This window comes from Mobula hypostoma, chromosome 4 (assembly GCF_963921235.1).
Source record: "Mobula hypostoma chromosome 4, sMobHyp1.1, whole genome shotgun sequence".
Lineage (NCBI taxonomy): Eukaryota > Metazoa > Chordata > Chondrichthyes > Myliobatiformes > Myliobatidae > Mobula > Mobula hypostoma.
In genome coordinates, this window is record NC_086100.1 from 139,389,555 (window position 1) to 139,416,041 (window position 26,487).

General features: G+C 46.0%; 1 protein-coding gene across 3 annotated transcripts in view; it reads right to left on the minus strand.

Moving 5' to 3' along the window:
• mgst2 (microsomal glutathione S-transferase 2) overlaps positions 1–26,487 on the minus strand; it is a 76,898-nt gene that overhangs the window by 50,185 nt on the left and 226 nt on the right. The window lies entirely within an intron of this gene.

The window sequence follows — 26,487 nt, forward strand, 5'->3', positions numbered from 1 at the left end:
TTGCTCTTTCACCTGCCATATCATTTACATGACTCCCTCCCCCTCGCTTCCCCAGCAACCCAACTTCCCCCCTCACCCAGATTCACCTTATTACACGCCCACTACTGCTTTCCCCTCCCCCTCCTTTTTATTCTGGTTTCTGCCATATCTCTTTCCAGTCCAGTTGAGAGGTCTTGGCCTGAAATGTCAAATATTCATTTCCCTCCGTAGAACCTGATGAATTTCGCTGTGTGTGTGTGTGTGTGTGTGTGTGTGTGTGTTGCTCCAACCCAGCATCTCCAGTATTTCTTGTGTTAATCTTGCAACATTGGTCATTACGTCATGTGTGTTGTGACACAGCTGCTTGGCTGTTATGCTGCAACAATACAAAGCTTTGATTAAAACCAATCTAGAGTTTTTCATTCTGTTTCACTTCATAATGAAACCGTGATATTTTGGCCTTGGAGAAGAAGCACTTCAAATTCACTAGAGTGAAGGCAATATAGGGGTTAAATTACAAAGAGATGTTTCATGGACCGGGTTTTTATCCCCATAAATGTAGAATATGTGCAGAGGGATGATCCATTTATTAAGGAATTGGGAGATACCATTTCCTTTGCTGGTGGAATCCAGATAAGGGAGCAAAAACTTAGAAGTCAGATCTTTCAAGCTGATGTTAAAGAGTAGTAAAAATCTAGAGTATTCTCCCTGCCCCTAAAATAAAAGATTGTTGTGGTGATGTTCAATGAAATTTTTCCAACACTTCCATTAATAGATTTTTGTTAGACATAGCTACAGGGGGTTGTTAGAAAGCAGTGAGGTATAAATAAGCCGTAATATAATGGATCAGAGCAGGGGTTCCCAGCCTGGGGTCCATGGATTCCTTGCTTATTGCATTGGTCCATGACTTAAAAAAAGGTTGGGACCTCTGGAGCTGTTGTTTGGTTGACTTTTCTTCAATATCTTGCTAATATCAGGGACAACCACAATTTATCAAATGTTGTTGCACTGGACTAGAATCCTGGAACCTCCCACATGAGGATATTATAAGAATGCCTCATTCACATTGATGGTTGGAGGTCAAAAATGTCCACTTTCTCAAAGAAAAGCAGGAATAGGCAATAGATGTTGTTTTTACTAGAACTACCTGGATTCCTCAAAAAGATGAGACATACAGTAAGAAACTAGAGAGGCTGGAAATGGGAGCACCAAATAATTTGCTGGAGGAACTTAACAGATTATGCAGCATCTGTGGAAGGAAAAATATTGTTGACGTTTCAGACAGAAACCCTGCACACGGTGCTCCAGCACATTGTTTGTTGTCCTGAAAGGAATACTCCGTCTCCTTCTTGAGGAAGACGAGGCTTTTCTCAGGTTCTCAGACATAAATGTCTTCAACAGTCTTCAGCACATTCTTGGGCTACTAAGTCAGAAACTTAACTCTTTTGGACCAATATAGCTGCAAAGACAAAAGATTCTGTAACTGTTTAGAAAATCCTCTCATTACTGTTGCAGTAAGAGGGAAGTCTGAGAAAAGGCACAAAGACAAAGAGATATAATTGATCCTGAAAATGAAGATAAATAGAGTATGGCACAAACAGGTCCAAATTTACTGTAGCTGAGAGTCTGATACTGTTTGCTCTAAGCTTTGCCCTTGTGCATTTAGATTTTTAATGTTTTTATGTGGAAATGGAAGCTGATAATGTTGCACAAAGGAGCACAGGCCACCAGGAACCTAAATGATTAAAGCAGGTTATTTGCAAGAAATAAATAACAGTTAAAATGTTACTTGGATGAGAATAGACAATAGTTACATGTCTGTGTTGATCTTGTTTTTCAGTTATTTTACAAACTTCACACTGCTACTCAGTACACAAAGTTCAAAAAACATTTTAAAGTCCAAAGTTGAAAGTTCAAATTAAATTTATTATAAAATTATGTATATGTTACTGTACATGGCATCCAGGTTAAGTTGACTGTTGGATGACAACTTACTGGTGGTTCATAAAACAAAAAATACAACGAAATACTTTATTAATAGCACTTTTTCTGTGGTAAATTATCACGGCAAACAATGAAGAGACGAGTGCAGACGAGGCTGGCTCGAGGGTCGGGGAATACAGTTGCGATGCAAATTTGGAGCATGGCATGTTCGAGGAGAAGTGGTTGGAGCGAGGTTGAGGCATGGTCGAGACAGAGTTGGAGCGTTCAAATCAGAGGGGAGTTGGAGTGGAGGAGTTTCAGACCCTATCCACCTAAACCGGGAGTGAGGTTGGTAAGTGCCAGGCTGATTCAGAAAGGTCGATTATGGGCTGCAATGTGGCAGAAGGGTGCAGGCCCAAAGCGTATCACTGCAGCGGGGCCCGGGTCCTAGTGCGGGGGATGATCCAGTGTTTGGACAATTTAAACACTGGCCCTGAAAGGCAGGGTGTTGGGACTGCAGGCGATGGTCGGGAAGATTCCGCCCACTCTTCTGTGACGTTTACTCCTCTCTCCATGGCGCTGAGTCTGTGAGACTGCTCTGGCTGTTCCAGGCTTCGTGTCTGCGAGCTTGGTGGCGATTTGCCCTGCTGTGTGATGATCTGAGACTAAAGCTCTGAGCCTGTTCCGAGTGCTCTGTGTTTCATGTCTTCAGTTTTGTTCCAAATGCCGTTGTTTGCATGATTTGTTGTCTTTTCTCTCCCTATGCATTGGTGTTGGTCATTTTTAAAAATTGGGTTCCTTTGGGTTTCTTCTTCTGTGGCTGCCTGTAAGCGGATGAATCTCAGGGTTGCATAATTAATACATACTTTGATAATAAATGTACTTTGAACATTGAACTTTGATATACTACCTTGAGATTCATTTTCTTGCAGACATATACAGGAAAATAAAGACATAATAGAATTTATTAAAAAAAACTATAAGTAACAAAGACTGATAAACAACCAATGTGCAAAAGAAGAATAAGTGTGCAAATAACATAAAGGTAAATAAATAATATTGACAGCATGAGCTGTAGAGTCCTTGAAAATGAGTCCATAGGTTGTGAAGTCAGATCAGCATTGAGGTGGATGAAGTTATCCAAGCTGTTCAGGAACCTGATGGCTGAAGAGTAATAACTGTTCCTGAACCTGGTGGTGAGGGACCCAAGGCTCCTGTACCTCCTGCCCAATGGCAGTTGCATGAAGAGAGCACGGCCTGGTTGCCGGGTGTCCTCTGATGGACGCTGCTTTCTGGTGGCAGCGCTCTTCGTAAACGGTGCTCAATGGTGGGGAGGGCTTTACGTGTGAGGCACTGGCCTTATTCCCACATTTTATAGATTTTTAGTGAAGCCAATGGCAGGGCAGCACATCTATACTTAGACACTAAATTTTGGATATGTGAGTTTAACAATATATGCGTCCCAGTCTAACTTCAAACTGCAAACTGCAGGCCCCCACTTTTTCACTGAAGTTGCTGCGTCATTTCCGCATAGGTGACAGAGAGCTCCATCAGCCTCTCTGCTGAGAGGGAATTCCGTGGAATTCTAAACCATCTCTTGTGAATACTTTGAGGAAGTAAAGACATGGAGGAAACAACGTCTCTCTAGACACTGTTTGTATCGATGAAATGGAAGCGCTGGACAAGTTTAAATCAAACAAGGCTCAGGGATTGATGGCATTCATTATCCCAGACTGTTGCTGGAGACTAGCATGAAAGCCTATTAGGTGTTGTCAGTCATCATGAGGCAGTCGTTTATTATTTGAGAAGTACTAGTAGATTGAAACTGGTTACCATGGTTTCAATATTAAAAGATTGGGAAAGCAGACACAAACAACTACAAAACCGGGAGTGAAACAGACAACGCAGAAATAACAGCTGGCTAGCCGGGGAAGATGCAAATCTGGAGGCACAGAAGAAAACTGCTGGCAGCAAGTCTGGGAGGAGGATCACAAACACGAGACAATCTGCAGATACTGGAACACACACAAAATGCTGCAAGAACTCAGCTGGCCAGGCAGCATCTATGGAAAAGAGTAAACGGTTAGTGATTCCGGCCGAGACCTTCAGATGTTCAGGTTGCTAGGTTGTTAGGAGGAGAGCAAATCTGGTCAAGAAAGGCCTGAGGTACTATTGTAGGACTTCATTTATATGGCATTCTAAATATGTCACAGACCTTATTTATTGATTCCTCGCAGGCAGAAAAAGGAAATGAGAGCAGTCCTTTAAACTCAGCTACTGGGTAAGTGACATCCTGTTCATCTAGTGTGGCAGACAATAGCTTTGATTTTAAATACAAGTCTGAGTGTTGCTCAGTTTAAAGAATGTCATTGGTTGAATCACAAAGCATTGGCTACTGACTGTCAGTATTAGGAAAGAAGTGATTAAGGATCAGAGGGACAGGCACCTAATGGTGAGGGTGGAATCATAGTCACAGAGTCAAGCAGCACAGGAAGAGGCCTTTCTGCCCACTGTGACCATGCTGACCCTTCTGCCCAGGGCCCTTGTCAATGTCTAACATAACTTGCCCAGCAGTAAAAGGGAATGTGCTATTTGAGCATTGAGACAGCTCCCTATAATGCAAGTGGATTGTAAGAACAGTTGGGTAGCCCACTATTGATGCTTGCTCTGATAGTAGTGAGCTTCCGTTTATCAAGAGGGACCATGTGATCAGCAACTTACAAATAGCCATGAGAAAAATATCTGCAATAAAGTTGCGTGTGTGATATCTGGTTTAAGTTTCATTGCCTATGTTTCCATTCAGGCAATCCTACACATGGTGTATAAAATCCAACAGCAAAAGGTTTTGATTGACTATTAGGTATTGGTCTAAATAACATCAATAAAGACTCTTGCAAATTTCATTCAGAATCAGGTTTAATATCATTGGCATACGTCGTGAAATTTGTCTTAGAGGCAACTGTACAATGCAATAAATAATAGAAAAAATGTGAATTACTGTAAATATATATTAAATAATAAGTAGTGGTGCAAAATAGAAACAAAGAAAGTGAGGTAGTGTTCATGGGTTCAATGTCCATTCAGAAATCAGATGGCAGAGGGGAAGAAGCTGTTCCTGAATCACTGAGTGTGTGACTTGAGGCTCCTGTATCTCCTTCCTGATGGTAGCAAATAAAACAAGGCATGACCTGGGTGATGTGGGTCCTTAATGAGGGATGCTGCTTTTATGAGACATTGCTTCCTGAAGATGTCCTGGATACTACGGAGGATAGCTCCCATCAGCAGTGCACTATTTCAATTGACAAAGTAGCAAGAACCAAAGATAAAGAATGGAGGTTTGTGTTGTTGTGGCAGTCTTTGTGAATAGAGTAACAATATTTGTTCATGAATTCATGTGAGTTTATAAGGAAGCCATTTCTCTGAATGTAGAGTTATGAAATGGCAGATAGCTACAGCTGGCTGGTAGCCTGGAACACCTTATTTTAATAAGGGTACTGAAGCTGTTGACTTCCATTTTACCAGGGTCCATTCATGCCACACATCAGCTCTGCTGCCTTGATCTCAGGAGTAGTCACACTTTGTTCGCTTCTGAAATTTGGTTCTTTGGTCCATGTTGGACCAAGGCTATGAAGAGGTCTGGAGCTGAGCAGATCCAATCTGGGCATATTATCAAGTGCTGCTCGATAGCATTGTCAATGACAGCTTCCTTCACTTTACTAGTGATTGAAAGCAGACTGATTGGGTAGTAATTAACCAGATGGATTTGTTCTGTGTTTTGTGAACACTATGTACCTGTGCAAATTTTCCACATTGTCAAGTAGCTGACAATGTAATTGTACTCAAACTATTTGGTTAGGAGCACAGTCGATGCTGGAGAGCATAACTTTGTCAGGCCTGCACAGGCAGGCACCTCCTTGCCTCCACCCAGCTAACAGGAATCACCTGCAACCTATTTAAGCCCAGCTGACATCCACCCCCTTGTACACTCATCGAACCAGCCAGCTTTAACCAGTTGCTCATAGCCTTCAGTTACCTTGATGCCTTGTCATGTTAAGCATCTGTTCTCTCTTGTTTTGTGGCCCCTCATGGCTTGTTATTTTGCAGTTGGTCATTAAAGTGATTGCTCACTGCTAAATCATCTCTGCTGCTCTGTGTTTGGGTTAAACCTCCTCTACATTGCCTGACAGGATGAGTAAACCATTGATTGTTCCAGCAGAGTATGATCCCCTAAAGGAAGTCTTCCGTCAATATGAGCACATGATCCAGAAGCAGCAGGAAACCTTTGACCATCTGCTCGCCACTCTGTGTCTTGATAAAACAATACCGGAGGAGTTAACCTCCTCCCTCTGAGTCCCAGATTCCAGTGCCCAAACGCTCTGATGGATCCCCAAGCCAACACTGCAAATTCCTGTCCCAATGCATCATACACTTCTGTATTCCATGGACTGAGCCAAGATTGCCTTCATCATCTCTCTCAACCAGGTGAGCTCTGATCTGTGTTGCCCCTAACTAGGAAAATAAGTCCACTATTTTCAAGAAATTTGTTGCTGAGCATTTGCCATGTTTTTGACTATATAGGAAGTGAAAGGGATGCAGCAGATTGCACACTTCACCTGTGTCAAGGTTCATGCTTGGTGCTGGATAACAGTGGAATTCAGAACTCTCATGAAGGAGCGTGGCTAGAATGCAGAAACACTGCTGACCCACTACCAACACAGCCTCCCGGAGCATTTGAAAGACGAGCTGACTACCCAAAGATGTCGACTGGCCTTGAAAGCCTCAGCACTCTGGCCCTCTCAATCATCAGCCAGAATCCCAGAACCACTTCAGGCTGCAGGACTCTCAGCAACACCTGCGGAGCCCACGTAGTTGGAGAGAGCTTCCTTAAATACCCAAGGGAGTGAGCACTGGTGGAGAAACAACGTGTGTGCTTACTGCAGAGCTACCAATCACACAAGCCCATTGCATCTAGGAAATGGCACCATGAGGTAGAGACAAGGGACCTTCTATCTGGTAAGATCTTTCTGGCCCCTGGTTCCAGCATCATAATCCAACTGTCCTCCTCTACATGCCAACAGCTCTACGCACACAGGAGCCTCTGGTGGATTCTGGCACAGCAGGCGACTTACTGGACTGGAACCTATGTGTGAAACTTGGACTCCGTATAGAGTCCATTCTCACCCCTTTTGTATCACAGCTGTTGACAGATGTCTCTTGGGGTCTGGGATGGTCAGAACGAACACACACACACACACACACACACACACACACACACATCAGAAAGTAAGTACCTAGAGTCCATCCAATTCCTCCTGATCGATGCGCTGATCTTGAGTACCCCTGCCTCCCCACTCACGACTCTCATTTCACCTGGTCGTTTAGCTCATGCTGAGTTGGGGACCCACCTAGCTGCAACCTCAGCCGACTTCATCCCATAAATCCGTGGAGATGGAGGAGAAACTCAACCTGACCAAACTCCCACAGGAATACAACGACCTTGCCAGTGGCTTCATTAAGAGAGAAACCAGCACCCTGCCACCTCACAGACCACACGACTGTACAGTCAACTTCCTCCCGGGCACCACACCTCCCAAGGACACCAAGTCGTATGCCCTGTCACGACAGTTTGACCCAGCTGAAATGGAGATCGAGGCTCAGCCCATTACTGCAATAGCCAAGTACTTTAAGCTACCCAGTGTACTATGGTAGTCTATCAACCTCAAAGAGCCTCCTTCTTCCCCCCCAGGGTGTAATAGCTATGTGTAATGAATGGATCTATTTCTTTCAGAGCAATGACCACCCCCCCAGCACTACCTATTGATCTGTTGTCTGCACATGCACTGTTGCCTACACCAGTGGTCCCCAACCTCTGGGCCACGGACCGATGCCAGGCCACGAAGCATGCAGTGGTAGCTGGGACACACCCAGCACATCTTTAAGAAAAAAGCCGAAATAAACAATGTAATTAATTGGGTGCCGCCTGGCATGTAAATGTCAGCCCAGATCAGAGGCGAGTCCCAATCTCACTTGCTCCATGCACCTCGGCGGCACCCAATTAATTAGCTTGTTTATTTCGGCTTTTTTTCTTAAAGATGAGCTGAGTGCATCCCAGCTACCACTGCACCCCTGCATACTTCGCGGCCCAGTATCGGTCCGCAGCCCAGAGGTTGCAGACCACTGATCTACATATATGCATTGTTCCCTCGCTCCCTTTCTTGCTGAAATAACACCAGTTAAAGCCATCTCACCTGTGTGTGCTTTTACTTAATATTTATGTAGTTGTGCACAGACACTAATTGGTGACGAGTACAAACCTGAATGTCAGAAAATATCACGAACTGCACCAACAGGTATGGGACAAAACAGCGAGAGTTAAACAGCACAAGAAGTCGAAGAACCTGTGAGTAACCGTGAAAGACTCGCTGAATTTAGAGTGAAAATAACGTGGTGATGGCTTCAGTCTGGAAAGTTAATAAATTTAATAGCTCTAATGAAGGCTGTGGGGGGTCATATATCGAGAGGGTTGAACTGGATTGTAAGATGAGCAACGTGGACGAGCAAAGCCCCTACACTTCTTGGCTTAATGGCCCCAAGAACGTGCAATCTCTTACGCAACCTAGTAACCCCTGAAAAGCCAGCAAGCAAGATGTTTGATGAAACTGTTACCATTTTACAAAATCACTTGAGCCCTAAATTGTTACTAATCACTGGGAGATTCAGATTTTACAAAATGAACCAGTCAAGATGAAAGCATTTCTGAATACATTGCAGAACTACACAAATTTTCCCAGTTCTGTGACTTTAGAGATGGACTTTCTGATGCATTAAGGGACAGCCTTGTATTTGGCATGTATAGTCAAAGCACTCAAACGAGGCTACTGTCTGAAAGAGACCTAACCTTAGAACGGGCATTGACCATTGCAATGTCATTGGAGACTGCAGCAAAGGATACAGCAGAACTACAGAGAAGGAGGTTAGAATGTGAAATGCACAAAATGTTCCTGAATGGGGTAAAAAGCCAAAGATGTTATCGATATGACAGATCCTCCCATGATGCAAGTGGCTGTTGGTTCATAGAAAAAGTCTGCAGACTGTGTCACAGTCAAGTTCACAGAGAGAATGTGCAAGGCAGACGAAAAGCACAACTAAATGAAAAGTCTTAAACACAAAACTAAGCAAATACATAAAGTTGCCGAATATAAAACAGAATCAGACAACATAGAGTCTGACAAAGGTGAACTGTCATGCCCAGAACTGCATCGTGTTACTGAAGCAGATCACAGAATTATTTGGATCACAATATACGTGTCCAATGTAAAACTGAAAATGAAGCTGGATACACGGTCATCTTTGTCCATAATTCCAGAGGCTGACTACAACAGACTGTTTTTTAAAATACCGTCAGAGAAGACCTCATTGATACTAAAGACTTATGCAAGTGGAAACAGTGTCTCCAAAAGGCAAACTGAAAGTAAATGTGACATACGAAGGCCAAACACAACAGTTAGAGCTTTATGTATTGAAAAGTGGAAGGCCAGCACTTTACAGATGTGAATGGTTGAGAAAAGTCCAACTCGACTGGCACTCAGTCAAAGCTCTGTGTGACATCAAAAGGCAATGGTAGCACTAACCAGACACTGGCACAGCTGCTTAATGCTAATGAGAAGGTGTTTGAGAAAAGGATTGATAAACTCAAAGGCATGAAGACCAGAATTGAACTGGATGAAACAGCAACACCAAGATTCCATAAGGTGCGTCCAGTACACACTACGTCCTAAAGTGGACACTGATCTACAGAGCTTGGAAGCATCTGGAATTCTCTCTAAGTTTGTGTGGAATGATTGGGCCATGTCCATTGTCCTGGTTATCAAGAAAGGGAAGGCTGGAGTTGTTCGCATATGTGGGGATTTCAACCATCAACCCAGTGCTGCGTACTGTGCAGTATCCCCTGCCACGAATAGAAGATATTTTTGCATCTTTGGTGGGTGGGGGAAGGTTTTCAAAGATTGACTTGTCACAAGCCTATCTGAAAATGGAGATTGAGTTATCAAGCAGGAAGTTCCTCGCAATCAACACTCACAAATGACTGTTCCAGTATAATAGTCTCATCTTTGGTGTCCCAGGAACACATTATTGCCTTGATGACATCATTGTCACTGACAAGAATGATGAAGAGCACCTCCAGACCTTAGGTAAAGTGCTTACCAGTCTGAGTGAGTGTGGTCTGCACACAAAGAGAGAGAGATGTGAATTTTTCCAAGAATGAAATCTCATGCTGTGGATATGTCATTGACAAGCATGGCTTATGTAAGTCACAAGAGAAGATTGAAGCAGTGTTACAGGCACCCAAACTGGAAAATGTGTCACAACCAAGGTCATACTTGGGCCTTTTAAACTACTACTACCCGTTTCTCTCAAACATTGCTACAGTGCTGTATTTATTGAATGCACTGTTGCAGACAGGAGTAAAGAGGGAAGGGTCAGAAAGATATGTAAAGCAGTCAAGGAAACAAAGAGACTGATAACATCCAATGAACTGTTCACCCATTATGACCCATCCCTGCCCATCACATTGGCATGCAATGCATCACATTATGGCTTTGGAGTCATTTTGTCACAATTATGAAAGATGGATCTTAACATTTGCTTCAAGATCATTGACGAGCACAGAATGAAACTGCACACAAATTGACTAAGAGGCCCTTAGTCTAGTACGGAGAACAAAGTAGTTCCACCACTACCTCTACGGACAGAGCTTTATGTTAGTGACAGAACACCAGCCCCTTGTGTCCATTTTCAATCCCAGGAAGGGAATTCCTGTGATGGCTGCTACCCGGTTACAACATTGGACACTGTTCTTAGGAGCCCACTCTTATGACATACAATTCAAGGTACCAAACAACACGGCAAAGCTGATGACTTGTCACGTCTTCCACTACTGGCAACTGAAGAGGAGAAGTCTTCATACTGTGACCCAGCAGAAGTGTTCCACACCACATTGGTGGACCAGTTGCTAGTAATAAATTCTGAAATACAAAGGGAAGCAAGGAATGACCCAACATTGTCAAAAGTCTATGAAATCATGATGCGAGGATGGCCAGCTCATGGTAACCCCACGTTTCCAGAGTTCTTAGTGAGACGAGACCAACTGTCAGTATGTCAAAGAATGCTGATGTGTGTATGTCACGTAGTGGTTCCCTCTAAACTGCACACCAGAGTGTTAGAGAATCTGCACGAAGGATACCTGGTACAGTCAAGATGAAAAGTCTCACCCAGAGATACGTGTGGTGGCCAGGAATAGATAAACAGATTGAAAACTTGGCCAAAAGCTGTTCAGGATGGCAAAAAGTTCAAAATATACCTCCACAGGCACCATTACACCCATGGGAGTAGCTGTCTTCACCATGTCAAAGAGTACATATTGACTTTGCTGGGCCATTCATGGACTCAATGTTTCTGATTGCTGTGGATGCTCATTCAAAGTGGCTGGCGGTTATACCAATGAAGTCAACCACTTCAGCAAAGACTGTCTCCACTCTGAGGACTATCTTCACCAGAAACGGCTTACCAGAACAAATAGAGAGTGACAATGGACCATAATATGTGTCAGAAGAATTCAGACTGTTCATGAAGAAAAATGACATCAGACATTTCAAGTCAACTCCTCACCACCCAGCAACGAATGGGTTAGATGAAACATTTATCCAAACCTTCAAGAAGTCCATTAAAGCGATGAGCAAGGAGGACATTTCTCTACAGCACAAGTTGGACAACTTCCTTTTTGGAAGTTACTGGATGCTCAACTGGAGAACACACCTGAGTCAACTGCATCCAAGAAGGCAGACACATTACAGTAACTGGACTTAACTCTGTGATGATGTCACTGACAGCAACATGACACCAGAAACCGAGAACATTGTTTTAGACAAGACGCCTACCAAGCCTGATACCACTCCACAGTCCAGAGGTGCTATCCTGAAAGAAACAGAGCACCACCAAAAAGACTGAACCTTTAGAGCCGTGAAGCTAGTTATGGACTGTTATTGTGAAAGCGTGTTCATTTAGAATAAAGTTTATGAAAAGGAAATTGACTATTTTGTACATATACAGTTTTATGTTGCATTAATCAAAGGGGGAGGAAGTGTAATGTATGGATCTATTTCTTTTAGAGCAATGACCCCCCCCCCCTTTAGCACTACATATTGATCAGTTTTATGTTGCATTAATCAAAGGGGGAGGAAGTGTAATGTATGGATCTATTTCTTTTAGAGCAATGACCCCCCCCCCCTTTAGCACTACATATTGATCTGCTGTCTGCTGTCTGTCTCACTGCAATGTTAATACACCAGTTAAAGCCATCTCCTGTGTTTGTGCATAGAAACAGCATTATGGAACAGGTCCCCTACTTTCTTAATCTTATCCACTGACTCTCAGATGTGATCAGCCAGGTGAGTGATGTTCCCCAACTCATCAGTAATGTAGGTGCTGCATTCTTGATCAATAACAGCACCACTGCCACCTTTCTGTGAGCAGATAGTCTAAGGCCATCCAATTCTGTAAGGCAAACATTCAATGACCATAATTTTGGCAGAAACTCAGGTCAGGGCATCCTCTGTGTGCTTGAATGCTATGGCCGTCTCATTAGCCAGTGTCTCCATCACATGCGTATCAGTTCCCTGGATAGTTTGGCTGAATCGTACTGGGGAGAAACTATTATCCAAACCCTTTCTGTCTCTGTGATGGCCCTCTTACTGTACTGGCCATCATGGGCAGGATACTCATCCAGGGCCCCGAGGTGGAATATGTATGGCACCACATACCCCGGACAGTAGCAGCCATACCACCCCGTGGGGAGCCACATACCCAGTAATTGTCATTCAGTGTCCTCGAAGTGCTCAGCTTCATAGGACCACTCGGCATAGATACAGTCATCCAAAGATACCACTAGTGCTCACAGTCACTGTGTCCCACTGACTGGTTGGACCTGTGCTTGCCATACAGACTATACCAACATTCCTTTCCCTTCCTTGTTGGCTGGGGAATCACTTTCAGAGTTGGGACCTTTAGGTTAAACAAGTCATAAGTAGGGAAATACCATTCCTCAAAGCACTCACTCCACCAGGGGTCACCAAGGCTCAAGTTCTTCAAGGCTGTTACCATACGTTTGGGCCAGGCTTGCTGGAGAGGCATACCTCCTTCCCGTTTCCCCCAAAGCCGAATACCAAAGGCACATATACCAATGCTTCCCCTCCCTAACCCCTATGTCCTCAATAATAGTCACCACATGCAGGATAGTTGCTGTGGGTGTGGGGTGGTATGGTGCATGTTTATTTAACTGTTGATAGTCAATCATTATGTGCCATCTCCCATCCCCTTTCTGCACTGGGCATACCAGGCTGGTATAGGGGGAGGTGGCAGGGAGAGTGACTCCCTCCCATAACAGGGCATCTACAGTCTCCCCCATCTCTTTGGTCCCTCCCAGAATCCAGTATTGTTTGGTGTTGACCACCCTCGAGGGGAGTGGAATCACCAAAGGCTCCCACTTGGCTAATGCCACTAGTACCTTCACACCGGAACCACCCCAAAAGTAAAATACCCTTCCTTGTTTGCAGGGATCTACGCCTCAGCACATTCATACCCTAAATGCACACAGGAGATACTGCCACCAAGACAGGAATGGGTCCTGGCTGTCCTGGTCTGATGGCCACCTGCAAGCTAAATTCCCTGGTGGGAACGAGGGAACAGCCCCTAAGCTCTCTATTGTAATACAGGGACCTGCCAACAATTGGAGTTTCCTGGAATGGTGGAATGCACAGGATCAGTGTCCACTAGTGCTGTCCATCGCTGCACATTCCCTTTCCCCCAATGCACTCCAATGGGTGCGTTAGGCCTCAGGTCCCCTTTCCCCCAATCCACTGCAGTGGGTGTGTTAGGCCTCGGGTGTCCTTTCCTCCAATCCACTCCAATGGGTGTGTTAGGCCTCAGGTCCCCTTTCCCCCAATGCACTCCAATGGGTGTGTTCAGCCTCGGGTCCCCTTTCCCCCAATCCACTGCAATGGGTGCATTAGGCCTCAGGTCCCCTTTCCCCCAATCCACTCCAATGGGTGCGTTAGGCCTCCGGTCCCGTTTCCCCCAATCCACTCCAATGGGTGCGTTAGGCCTCAGGTCCCCTTTCCTCCAATACACTGCAATGGGTGCGTTAGGCCTCAGGTCCCCTTTCCCCCAATCCACTGCAATGGGTGTGTTAGGGCTCGGGTCTCCCGGCTGGGAAGGGGCTACCGGGAGCTCTGTCCCCATCTCTATGTGACTAGGGCAGGGGACTGCTCCCCACCACCCGACCCCTACAGCTAATGGAGTTCCGCTAGTGCCACTGTAAGGCCTCCAAATTGGGATGTAGGGAACCTGATCGCAAGGGGAGAAATCCGGGAAGGGCTTGGAAGACGACCCCCTTCCCTTAACAGTTCACTTGCCCAACTTTCCCTCGCAGTGTTCCCTCCACATCGCACAGAGGATAGGAGTGGGAACTCCATTGACCTGGTCCTTTGCCTGAAGCAGCACTAAAAAAACATCTTCTTACAGGTCACACAGGATCCTCCCATTTCCCGTCTACTTATCGAGCTTCCAGACCCAGCCACGCACATCTCCTCCCACATACTCCAACCCTTCCTGCAGCCAAATGGCTACATCTATGGTAACCCATGCACTCCCTCCCCCCCCCGACTAACAGCTCCATTAAAGGCAGCACCATATCCTTTACATGGGGAGCTACTGTCTTAACTAAATGCTCTACCATGGCCAGGTTAGTTCAGAATCCTCTGGCGGGTTATCACTATCGTTGAATAAACCTGTAATTAGAGGCCACTGGCAAAAGGCTCCAGTCTCTTCCTCTACTGTGCTCCACTCTACCTGGGGCTTTAAATCCCACTCAAGATGAACGGGGTACGTAACCTTGACTGCCACTGCCACTGCCACCTGATCCCATAAGGACTTATTACCTTCATGACAAACGGACAGAATCGTCAGGGCATTATTGACTGTGTGTTGGGATAACAGCCCCCATTTCTCCATTAGGTAGACTCATTCTGATATCTCTCTCATCGCATATCCTCAACAGCCACATGGCCAGAGCCTCTCCTGGCTTCTGCCTGTACTTAACCCCAATCCCACCAGTTCCTTGACAGAACTCATGATCTCTGTCATCTCAGAGGGGCCCCACATTCCTCGTCCTCCTCTTCCTGTCCTGTGAGTTTCAGAGGGACCACAACCTAAAGTCTCCCCTCCCTGGTATGGGAGCAGGTGGTCACCAGTCTGGCTTGTACTGTCTGTGGTGCGTAGGAGGGAGAGCAACCATTGCAAGGACTCTGCTCTACCTTCTCTTCTCCATTCGCACCATCCATCAGTCGGGAGACTTCCCCAGTGGTGGTAGAGTGCTGATGCAGCTCCTCCACCTTGTTCTTTAGACTTCGTATCTCCTGCTCTTTCTGTGTGATTTTACTGGTGCTTTATGATGGCTGCCAGGGGTCAAAAGGCATCCCTTTTGCTCCTCTTCTCATCTGGGAACCTACCTCAGATATGGACATAATGTGGTATCCAATCTTCTCCCTGTGGGAGACCAACTTGTCTGACCAATCCACCAGCATGATGTGGCCTGCTAGAAGATTGGCAAGACTGCCCAACCCAACACCGTTTTTGACCCACCCCAGGACTCAGCACTCCTCACACAAGGTGTTTTCTCACTTGCTCCTCTCTCTGAACATTTCAAACTCCAGTTACACTCACCAAGTACTGCCAACTATGCCAAATGTTGCATGAAAGCAAAACTGCAGATTCAGTAAGAGCCGCAGAAGATACTGATTGTGATTAAGTACAGTTACTATTTATCTAAAAATAGCAACACTCGACTAAGCATCTGAGTCAAAAAATTAAGTTGCAGTGAAATCAAAATGAAAAGTACCGAAGTATCAAATACTGGTCTTAAGGTGTTGTACTTAAATGCACGCAGCATAAGGAATAAGGTGGATGATCCTGTCGTACAGCTACAGATTGGCAGGTATGATATTGTGGCCATCACTGAGACGTGGCTAAAGGATACATGTCTCTGGGAGCTGAACGTCCAAGGATACACGGTGTATCGGAAGGATAGGAAGGTAGGCAGAGGGGGAGGCGTGGCTTTACTGGTAAGAAATGATATTAAATCAATAGAAAGAGGTGAAATAGGATTGGAAGGTGCAGAATCTTTATGGGTTGAGCTAAGAAATTGCAGGGGTAAAAGGACTCTGATGGCAGTTATTTATAGGCCTCCAAACAGCTGCAGTGATGTGGACTACAAATTACAACAGGAAATAGAAAGGGCTTGTCAGAAGGGCAGTGTTATGATAATTGTGGGGAATTTTAACATGCGAGTGGATTGGAAAAATCAGGTCGGCACTGGATCTCAAGAGAGAGAATTTGTAGAATGTCTGCAAGATGGCTTTTTAGAACAGCTTGTTGTTGAGCCCACTAGGGGATCGGCTGTACTGGATTGGGTATTGTGTAATGAACCGGAGGTGATTAGAGAGATTGAGGTAAAGGAACCCTTAGGAGGCAGTGATCATAACATGATTGAGTTCACTGTGAAATTTAAAAAGAGAAGCCGAAATCCGATGTGTTGGTATTTCAGTGGAGTAAAGGAAATTACAGTGGCATGAGAGAGGAACTGGCCAAAGTTGACTGGAAAGGGACACTGGCGGGAAGGACGGCAGAGCAGCAGTGGCTGGAGTTTATGTGAGAAGTGAGGAAGGTGCAAGACAGGTATATTCCAAAAAAGAAGAAATTTTCGAATGGAAAAAGGATGCAACCGTGGTTGGCAAGAGAAGTCAAAGCCAAAGTTAAAGCAAAGGAGAGGGCATACAAGGAAGCAAAAATTAGTGGGAAGACAGTGGATTGGGAAGTTTTTAAAAGCTTACAAAAGGAAACTAAGAAGGTCATTAAGAGGGAAAAGATTAACTATGAAAGGAAGCTAGCAAATAATATCAAAGAGGATACTAAAAGCTTTTTCAAGTATATAAAGAGTAAAAGACAGGAGAGAGTAGATATAGGACCGATAGAAAATGATACTGGAAAAATTGTAATGGGAGGTAAGGAGATGGCAGAGGAACTGAAAGAGTATTTTGCATCAGTCTTCACTGAGGAAGACATCAGCAGTATACCGGACGCTCAAGGGTGGCAGGGAAGAGAAGTGTGCGCAGTCACAATTACGACAGAGAAAGTACTCAGGAAGCTGAATAGTCTAAAGGTAGATAAATCTCCCGGACCAGATGGAATGCACCTGCGTGTTCTGAAGGAAGTAGCTGTGGAGATTGCGGAGGCATTAGCGATGATCTTTCAAAAGTCGATAGATTCTGGCATGGTTCCAGAGGACTGGAAGATTGCAAATGTCACCCTGCTATTTAAGAAGGGGGCAAGGAAGCAAAATGGAAATTATAGACCTGTTAGCTTGACATTGGTGGTTGGGAAGTTGTTGGAGTCGATTGTCAAGGATGAGGTTACAGAGTACCTGGAGGCATATGACAAGATAGGCAGAACTCAGCATGGATTCCCTAAAGGAATCCTATTACAATTTTTTGAGGAAATTACAAGTAGGCTAGACAAGGGAGATGTAGTGGATGTTGTATATTTGGATTTTCAGAAGGCCTTTGACAAGGTGCCACACATGAGGCTACGTAACAAGATAAGAGCCCATGGAATTATGGGAAAGCTACATACGTGGATAGAGCGTTGGCTGATTGGCAGGAAACAGAGAGTGGGAATAAAGGGATCCTATGCCGGTTGGCTGCTGGTTACCAGTGGTGTTCCACAGGGGTCCGTGTTGGGGCCGCTTCTTTTTACATTGTACATCAACGATTTGGATTATGGAATAGATGGCTTTGTGGCTAATTTTGCTGACAATACGAAGATAGGTGGAGAGGCCAATAGTGCTGAGGAAATGGAGAGTCTGCAGAGAGACTTGGATAGATTGGAATAATGGGCAAAGAAGTGGCAAATGAAACACAATGTTGGAAAGTGTATGGTTACGCACTTTGGCAGAAGAAATAAACGGCCAGACTATTATTTAAATAGGGAAAGAATTCAAAGTTCTGAGATGCAACGGGACTTGGGAGTCCTCGTACAGAATACCCTTAAGGTTAACCTCCAGGTTGATTCGGTAGTGAAGAAGGTGAATGCAATGTTGGCATTCATTTCTAGAGGAATAGAGTATAGGAGCAGGGATGTGATGTTGAGGCTCTATAAGGTGCTAGTGAGACCTCACTTGGAGTACTGTGGACAGTTTTGGTCTCCTTATTTAAGAAAGGATGTGCTGACGTTGGAGAGGGTACAGAGAAGATTCACTAGAATGATTCCGAGAATGAGAGGGTTAACATATGAGGAATGTTTGTCCGCTCTTGGACTGTATTCATTGGAGTTTAGAAGAATGATGGGGGACCTCATAGAAATATTTCGAATGTTGAAAGGCATGGACAGAATGGATGTGGCAAAGTTGTTTCCCATGATGGGGGAGTCTAGTATGAGAGGGCATGACTTAAGGATTGAAGGGCGCCCATTCAGAACAGAAATGTGAAGAAATTTTTTTAGTCAGAGGGTGGTGAATCTATGGAATTTGTTGCCACAGGCAGCAGTGGAGGCCAAGTCATTGGGTGTATTTAAGGCGGATATTGATAGGTATCTGAGTAGCCAGGGCATCAAAGGTTATGGTGAGAAGGCGGGGGAGTGGGACTAAATGGGAGAATGGATCAGCTTATGATAAAATGGCAGAACAGACTCGATGGGCTGAATGGCCAACTTCTGCTCCTTTGTCTTATGATCTTATGGTCTTATAATTACTTCTCTAAGCCTCCTAAGTTACAAAACTACAACACTAAACATTTAATAGCACTTCTAACTCGAACAAGTACTTATCTAAGTGTGTGTGTGGGTCCTTCTTTCTGCAGCACACTTTCTCTGTGGTCCTTCAGTCCTGGTCATAACTGTTACAAGGATTTACCTCTTAGTCATAATAATCAATTTGCCACCGTGAGAATCCATATTTACCAACATGTACCTTTATTGTCTCAACTGAAGTGCATGTGAATTTACACAGCTGAACACCTGTGTACACACCTACTAATTTCCCTGACCCTTCATGAACAGTCAAAGAATAGAAAAGGTGATACAGTACCCAGGAAAGGAGTCCGCAGTGGCAAGGTGTACGTCATGCCCCCAGTGCAAACTCTACACATCCATGGGGTACTACACATCCACAATGGTTGGTCTCTAGAGAGTTGCTGCTGCCTTCCATTTGAAGCTCCTTATCTTTAAACTCTTCATAGCAGTTCAAATGATGCATTTCCAACTCATTGGCTCACGGTCACCTTCTTATTGGCTCTGGTCCTGTGCTACAACCAGTATTGTTCTTATGGTCTTTTCCCTCAGCCTCATGCCTTTTGTTCTTTTCAACTCTGACTGGTTTAAACTATTTAAACCAGGTGACACAGTCAGTGAGCCTAATGAAATTATAGATTGCTCCTCCTGTAAACTTACTACTTTGCATAATAAGTAGCTACTTGTCTGAGAATGATCTCAGGTTTAGCAGGTCATTAGCTGGAACTCTTTGTGAACACAGTCAATTACTCTGATTAAGTTATTCCAGGTCAACAAACAGTTCACAAAATGGCAGCTGCAAGGACAGTCTCACAAAATGGCCACCTCCATTCCTGTTTACTCACTGATTGTCGTTCTTTCTGGCCAACACAACCCAATCTGAAGGGGAATCCCTAACGAGAAAAGGAGCCAGAGGTTCTCGCATGTGCTATTCTTATACCCCTGGAGTGCCCGGTACTGAAAGGCGTTGCCGTGGCATGGAAGGGAGCTGCCGCGTCCTTCAAACAGACCAATCAGTGACTGACATGGCACAAGAGCTTCCAACCGGCAGGTAAGTTAACCCTTCACATTACAAGTGACCTTACTATGATAATGGACCATAGTTTCTTGCTTCAAAAAGGCAACAATTATACCAGTGCCTAAGAAGAATAATGTGAGCTGCCTTAATGACTGTTGCCCAGTCGCATTCACATCTGCAGTGATGAAATGCTTTGAGAGGTTGGTCATGACTAGACTGAACTCCTGCCTCAGCAAGGACCTGGACCCACTGCAATTTGCCTATCATCACAATAGGTCAACGGCAGACGCAATCTCAATGGTTCTTCATACGGCTTTAGGCCACCTGGACAACACAAACACTTATGTCAGGATGCTGTTCATTGACTATAGATCAGCATTTAATGACATCATTCCCACAATCCTGCTTGAGCAGTTACAGAATCTGTGCCTCTTTACCTTCCTCTGCAATTGGTTCCTCGACTTCCTAACCAGAAGACCACAATCTGTGCGGATTGGTGATAACACATCCTCCTCGCTGACGATCAACACTGGTGCACCTCGGATGTGTGCTTAGCCCACTGATCTACTCTCTCTATACCCATGACTGTGTGGCTAGGCATAGCTCAAATACCATCTACAAATTTGCTGAGGACACAACTATTGTTGGTAGAATCTCAGATGGTGACGAGAGGGCGTACAGGAGTGAGATATGCCAACTAGTGGAATGGTGCCGCAGCAACAACCTGGCACTCAATGTCAGTAAGACAAAAGAGCTGATTGTGGACTTTAGGAAAGGTAAGACAAAGGAACACATACCAATCCTCATAGAGGGATCAGAAGTGGAGAGAGTGAGCAGCTTCAAATTCCTGGGTGTCAAGATCTCTGAAGGTTTAACCTAGCCCCAACATATCGATGCAGTTATAAAGAAGGCAAGACAGTGACTATACTTCATTAGGAGTTTGAAGAGATTTAGTATGTCAACAAATACACTCAAAAACTTTAATTGATGTACCATGGAGAGTATTCCGATGGGCTGCATCACTGTCTGGTATGAGGGGGTGGGGGGGGGGCTACTGCACAGGACTGAAAAAAGCTGCAGAGGGTTGTAAATTTTGTCAGCTCCATCTTGGGTACTAGCCTGCAAAGTACCCAGGACTTCTTCAAGGAGCGGTGTCTCAAGAAGACAGTGTCCATTATTAAGGACCTCCAGCACCCAGGGCATGTCCTTTTCTCATTGTTACCATCAGGCAGGAGATACAGAAGCCTGAAGGCACACACTCAGCGATTCAGGAACAGCTTCTTCCCCTCTGTCATCCAATTCCTAAATGGATATTAAACCCTTGAACACTTCCTCACTTTTTTTATGTATATAATTTTTGCTTTTTGCTCAATTTTTAATCTATTCAATATACGAAGACTGCAATTGATTTACTTATTTATTTATTATTATTTTATTTTATTTTTCTGTTTTTTATTATGTCTTGCATTGAACTGCTGCTGCTAAGTTAACAAATTTCACGACACATGCTGGTGATAATAAACCTGGTTCTGATTCTGGCTCTGATTCCACAAGAGTTCAAAGCCCATAGTGGGATTTGAACTCTAGATTATTAGCCCAGGTTTATGGATTATTGCCTGATACCTTAACCACTGCACCACCTATTTTACCGTTATCATCACTCACTGTGGGCATCAGGCGGTTCCTGAGGAGGGGAGGCTGAAGATCAGGTGCCCTATGGTGGGATATTTAATAGAACAGGAGGAAGGAAGATGAAGAGCACAGACTGGGTAGGCAACCAAAAGAAGGAAAAATGGAAGGAGCAGTGGAGTTTAAGTGATTGGAAGAAAGATGGGAACAGTCATCGGTTAGGAGGTGTACCTCTGACCTCCAGTCTCTACACTGTGGATTACTGGTTCGGGTACATGATAACACATGTTGTTTATGTAATATTCGATCTGTATTCCTTTACGAATCGTACCATGTCACCAACTAAGGTTTATTGGTATTTAATCAGCTAGAACCGGTTTGAGAATGGACACAGTGAAAAGAAATGCTGTTGCTCCATGAAGATTCTATTATTTAATAAAACTTTGTTAGTTTAACTCACGGGCTGGACAAAGTCTGACAGAGTAATACTGATATGGTTTGTAGCTCTTGGCAGGAAATTACAATTCCTGACAGAGACACATGTTGTGCCTGTTCCTCAGTGGAAAACTGTGTACATTTGGGGTAGGCAGTAAGCAGTAAGCAGAATAATATGTTCAACTCTATATTAGGTGAGGTGATTTTGTTTTTGGCTAAAGCAGGCTTTACTCTCCTTGGATGCAGTATTGTGGGACCAAATGTGGTGCCTTGGGAGATACAAGAGAGGGAAATGGAGCAAAAGACACTGCTGGCCTAACTCAGCTGGTTGAACAGCATCCATGCAAACAAAGGGATACTCAATGTTTCAGATCAAGGTGTTTTAGGGCTTGCTGATATAGGTGCTGACTAATTCAACCTTCATATTTGTAATTAAACACACATAACTTGTAGGAACTGGCAGCATTCCTTGTTGCCACCCTTGAGTTAAAATGAGTCCGCACAACATTCCAGTACAGTAATGAAGAAATATTAGGAAAAGGAAGTCGTAACATTAACAACACTGCAGCTTAACATGTGGAAGTGTTTTATAAACTTCCAGCTGGATCTGCAATGGCTCCGCTTGTTGAGGTGGACTCCCCCCACACTTGACTTTTTCTCACTGTGACCTAGACTGGTCAGCAATGCACACACACACGGATGCAGGCGGAATGGAATGAGTGAGCATTCTCTAGAGTTGTACCAGACTCTGTCGAATCACACAATCATCAGGATGAAACCCAAGCCTGACTTTGCAAGTGCATTGCACCTCCTGGTTCTGAAAGTGGCCAATTCCCTGTTTCTGCTCTGTAGCAGGCATCCGATCCATTTCCCCTCATCTGGAGACCAAAAATATTCGGTGAGCAAACAAGCAAAGTCATTTGGCCACTGCCCCATCTCAAAATCTGAACAAGCACCAGCACCTTGTGTAACTAGTGGTGAAAAGGGCCTTTCCCATAACATCCTTCATGCACAACTGCAGTCTCAGTCCTGTGGTAAACCATATATATGTCATAACTGGGTTAACTGTCTGGACACGCCCCTCTGCTGACTGCCCCTGTGGCTCCTCCCACAGATTCCTGAATAAAGATGATTTCGCCTTGCCCCTTCCCCTCAGTCCAGGGGCAGACACTCACCATGGAGGTCATACTGTACAGTGAATAAAAGCCTTTCAGTATTTTACCCAACTTCAGTCTTTTGCAGTTATTAATTGAAGGTTCTTCAATTTTACTCACTGTATATTTTAAAGCATGGAACACACGCTGAGACCCGACAAGTTAGACCTCGATCCGCAAAAGCCTGAAGCTGGAAACACTTTCGAACTCTGGCCTGCTTCGAAGCGTACCTAGAGGAGATTAAAGCGACCGACCCAGTAGTGAAGCGCAGAGTTCTACTCTACAGGGTCAGTCCACGGGTCTATTCGCTGATCAGAGACCAGCCGAGCTATGACGGCGCGATGAGCGCCCTCAAAGGACAATATCTGTGGCCGATAAACAGCGTCTATGCTCAGCATCGCTTAGCGACACGGCAACAACAGCCTGGGGAATCAAGTGCTGAGTTCGTCCAGGCCCTACGGACACTCGTGCGAGCCTGCAATTGCCAGGAGCTGACGGCGGCGCAGCATGCAGGACTCCTAGTGAGAGACGCCTTCGTCACGGGGACCAGGTCAGTGTACGTGCACCAGCGGCTGCTGGAAAAAGCCGATCTTACCCTAAGTTTGGCGATGGAGCTGGCTGATACATTGGAGGCCGCTCTGCATAACTCCGAGGCTCTCCAGGCACGCAATCCCCCGATGGCCTCGTGGGTGCCGCAGACCCCGCAACCTGCCGGCAAATCAACCTCAGCTGCCGCCAGTTGTGAGTCCGCGAAGTGCTACTTCTGTGGACTGGAGAAGCACCCTCGGAAACGCTGCCCGACCCGACAAGCTACCTGCTCCAGCTGCGGAAAGAAGGGCCACATCGCCAAGGTCTGTAAGTCCAAACCGCGAGCGGGATCAAGCACCGCCGCGTGCAAGACGTGGGGGTCGCCATCTTGCCTGCACGCCGCCACCAGGTGTGAGACATGGGGGCGGCCATCTTGGTCGGCGCCCCCTCCCACCGCCTACGACCAACGGGTGCTCACGGGCTACCCCACCACGCCGGACCAAGACAGCGACTCAACCCTGGCCTCCATGACCCTCGACCAAAGCGCTCCCCACCAGCTTGCAAGGTCAATGATGGACATCCTGGTGGAGGGGTGCAGGACAAGCTGCCTGTTTGACATAGGCAGCACGGAGAGTTTTATCCACCCGGACACGGTGCAGGATTGTGGACTCGTGATGCGGCCGGTAAGTCAGAGGGTCACCATGGCTTCCGGGTCGCATACAACAGACATCCGGGGGGGTTGTGTAGCGACACTAGTGGTGCAGGGCACAGAATATTGAGACTTTACATTACTGATCATGCCTCAACTGTGTGCCCCTGTGCTGTTGGGGCTCGACTTCCAGAGCCACCTGTCGTAAATCCCCAATTTTGTAGGGATATGTCATATACCCTGCTACTGACCACACACACACACCGACCCGCGCATCCCACCCAACACCATGCCAACTGCCACACTACCGACGCCACTTGCGGCCTCTCCACCCTCAGGATCCCTCCCCCACTGCTGTTCGCCAACCTGACCCCCGACTGTAAACCCGTGGCAACTAAAAGCAGGAGGTACAGCGCGGGGGACAGAGCTTTCATTAAGTCGGAGGTGCAGCGGCTGCTCAGGGAGGGGGTCATTGAGGCAAGCACAAGTCCTTGGAGGGCGCAGGTGGTCGTTTTTCAGAACGGGAAGAAAAATAAGATGGTTGTGGACTATAGCCAGACCATCAATAGGTTCACACAGCTCGACGCGTACCCTCTACCCCACACCGCGGATATGGTCAATCAGATAGCACAGTACAAGGTGTACTCGACCATAGACCTAAAATCCGCTTACCATCAGCTCCCCATCCGCCGGGAGGACCGCCCTTACACTGCCTTCGAGGCGGACGGCAGGCTTTATTACTTCCTGTGCATCCCCTTCAGTGTCACGAATGGTGTATCTGTCTTCCAGAGGGAAATGGACCGGATGGTAGACCAGTACCAACTGAAGGCCACATTCCCATATCTGGATAACATCACCATCTGCGGTCACGACCGGCATGATCATGACAACAACCTCCAAAAATTTCTCCAAGCAGCCAAAGCTTTCAATCTCACCTATAACAAGGACAAGTGTGTATTCGGGACCACCGGACTAGCTATCCTTGGGTGTGTCGTGGAGAATGGAGTCATTGGCCCCGACCCCGACCGTATGCGCCCCCTGTTGGAACTCCCTCTTCCCAACACCCTCAGAGCCCTCAAAAGATGCCTGGGCTTCTTTTCATATTACGCCCAATGGGTCTGTAACTACGCAGACAAGGCCCGCCCCCGGTCAAGTCCACCACATTCCCCCTCTCAGCCGAGGCCCGCGTGGCCTTCAGCCGCATAAAAGGGGACATTGCCAAAGCAGCAATGCATGCAGTGGATGAGGCCATTCCCTTCCAAGTAGAAAGTGACACCTCCAACTTCGCACTGGCTGCTACCCTCAACCAGGCGGGAAGACCAGTGGCGTTCTTCTCCCGTACTCTTCAAGGCCCTGAACTTCGGCACTCCGCAGTGGAGACAGAAGCCCAGGCCATAGTGGAAGCTATTAGGCACTGGAGGCACTATCTCGCTGACAAAAGGTTCACCCTGCTAACTGACCAGCGCTCAGTCGCATTCATGTTTAATAACCAACAGCGGGGCAAGATCAAAAATGATAAAATTCTGAGGTGGAAGATTGAACTCTCCACCTACAACTAACACATCACGTACAGGCCTGGGAAGCTCAACGAGCTCTCCGATGCCCTATCCCGGGGAACATGCGCCAGCGCGCAGATCGACTGGCTATACGCCCTACATGTAGATCTTTGCCACCTGGGGGTCACCTGGCTTTTCCACTTCGTGAAAGCCCGGAGCCTGCCTTACTCCCTTGAGGAGATCAGGATGATGACCAGAGACTGCCAAATCTGCGCAGAGTGCAAACCGCACTTCTACCGACCCGAAAAGGCACAACTCATCAAGGCCACCCGCCCTTTTGAGCGAAGAGTGTCGACTTCAAGGGTCCCCTTCCCTCCACCGACCGCAATGTGTACTTTCTTAACGTAATTGACGAGTATTCGCGGTTCCCCTTCGCCATCCCCTGCTCCAACACCACTACCACATCAGTTATAAAAGCCCTGCGCAAGCTCTTCACTCTGTTCGGATACCCATGCTATATCCACAGTGACAGAGGGTCCTGGTTTATGAGTGACGAGCTGGGCCAATACCTACTGGCTAGGGGAACTGCAACTAGTAGGACCACGAGCTATAATCCCCAGGGGAATGGACAGGTAGAGAAGGAGAATGGCATGGTGTGGAAAGCCACACTCTTAGCCCTCAGGTCAAAGGGACTGCCAGTCTCTCGCTGGCAGGAGGTCCTTCCCGAGGTACTCCGCTCCATCTACTCCCTGTTATGCAAGGCCACCAATGCCACCCCTC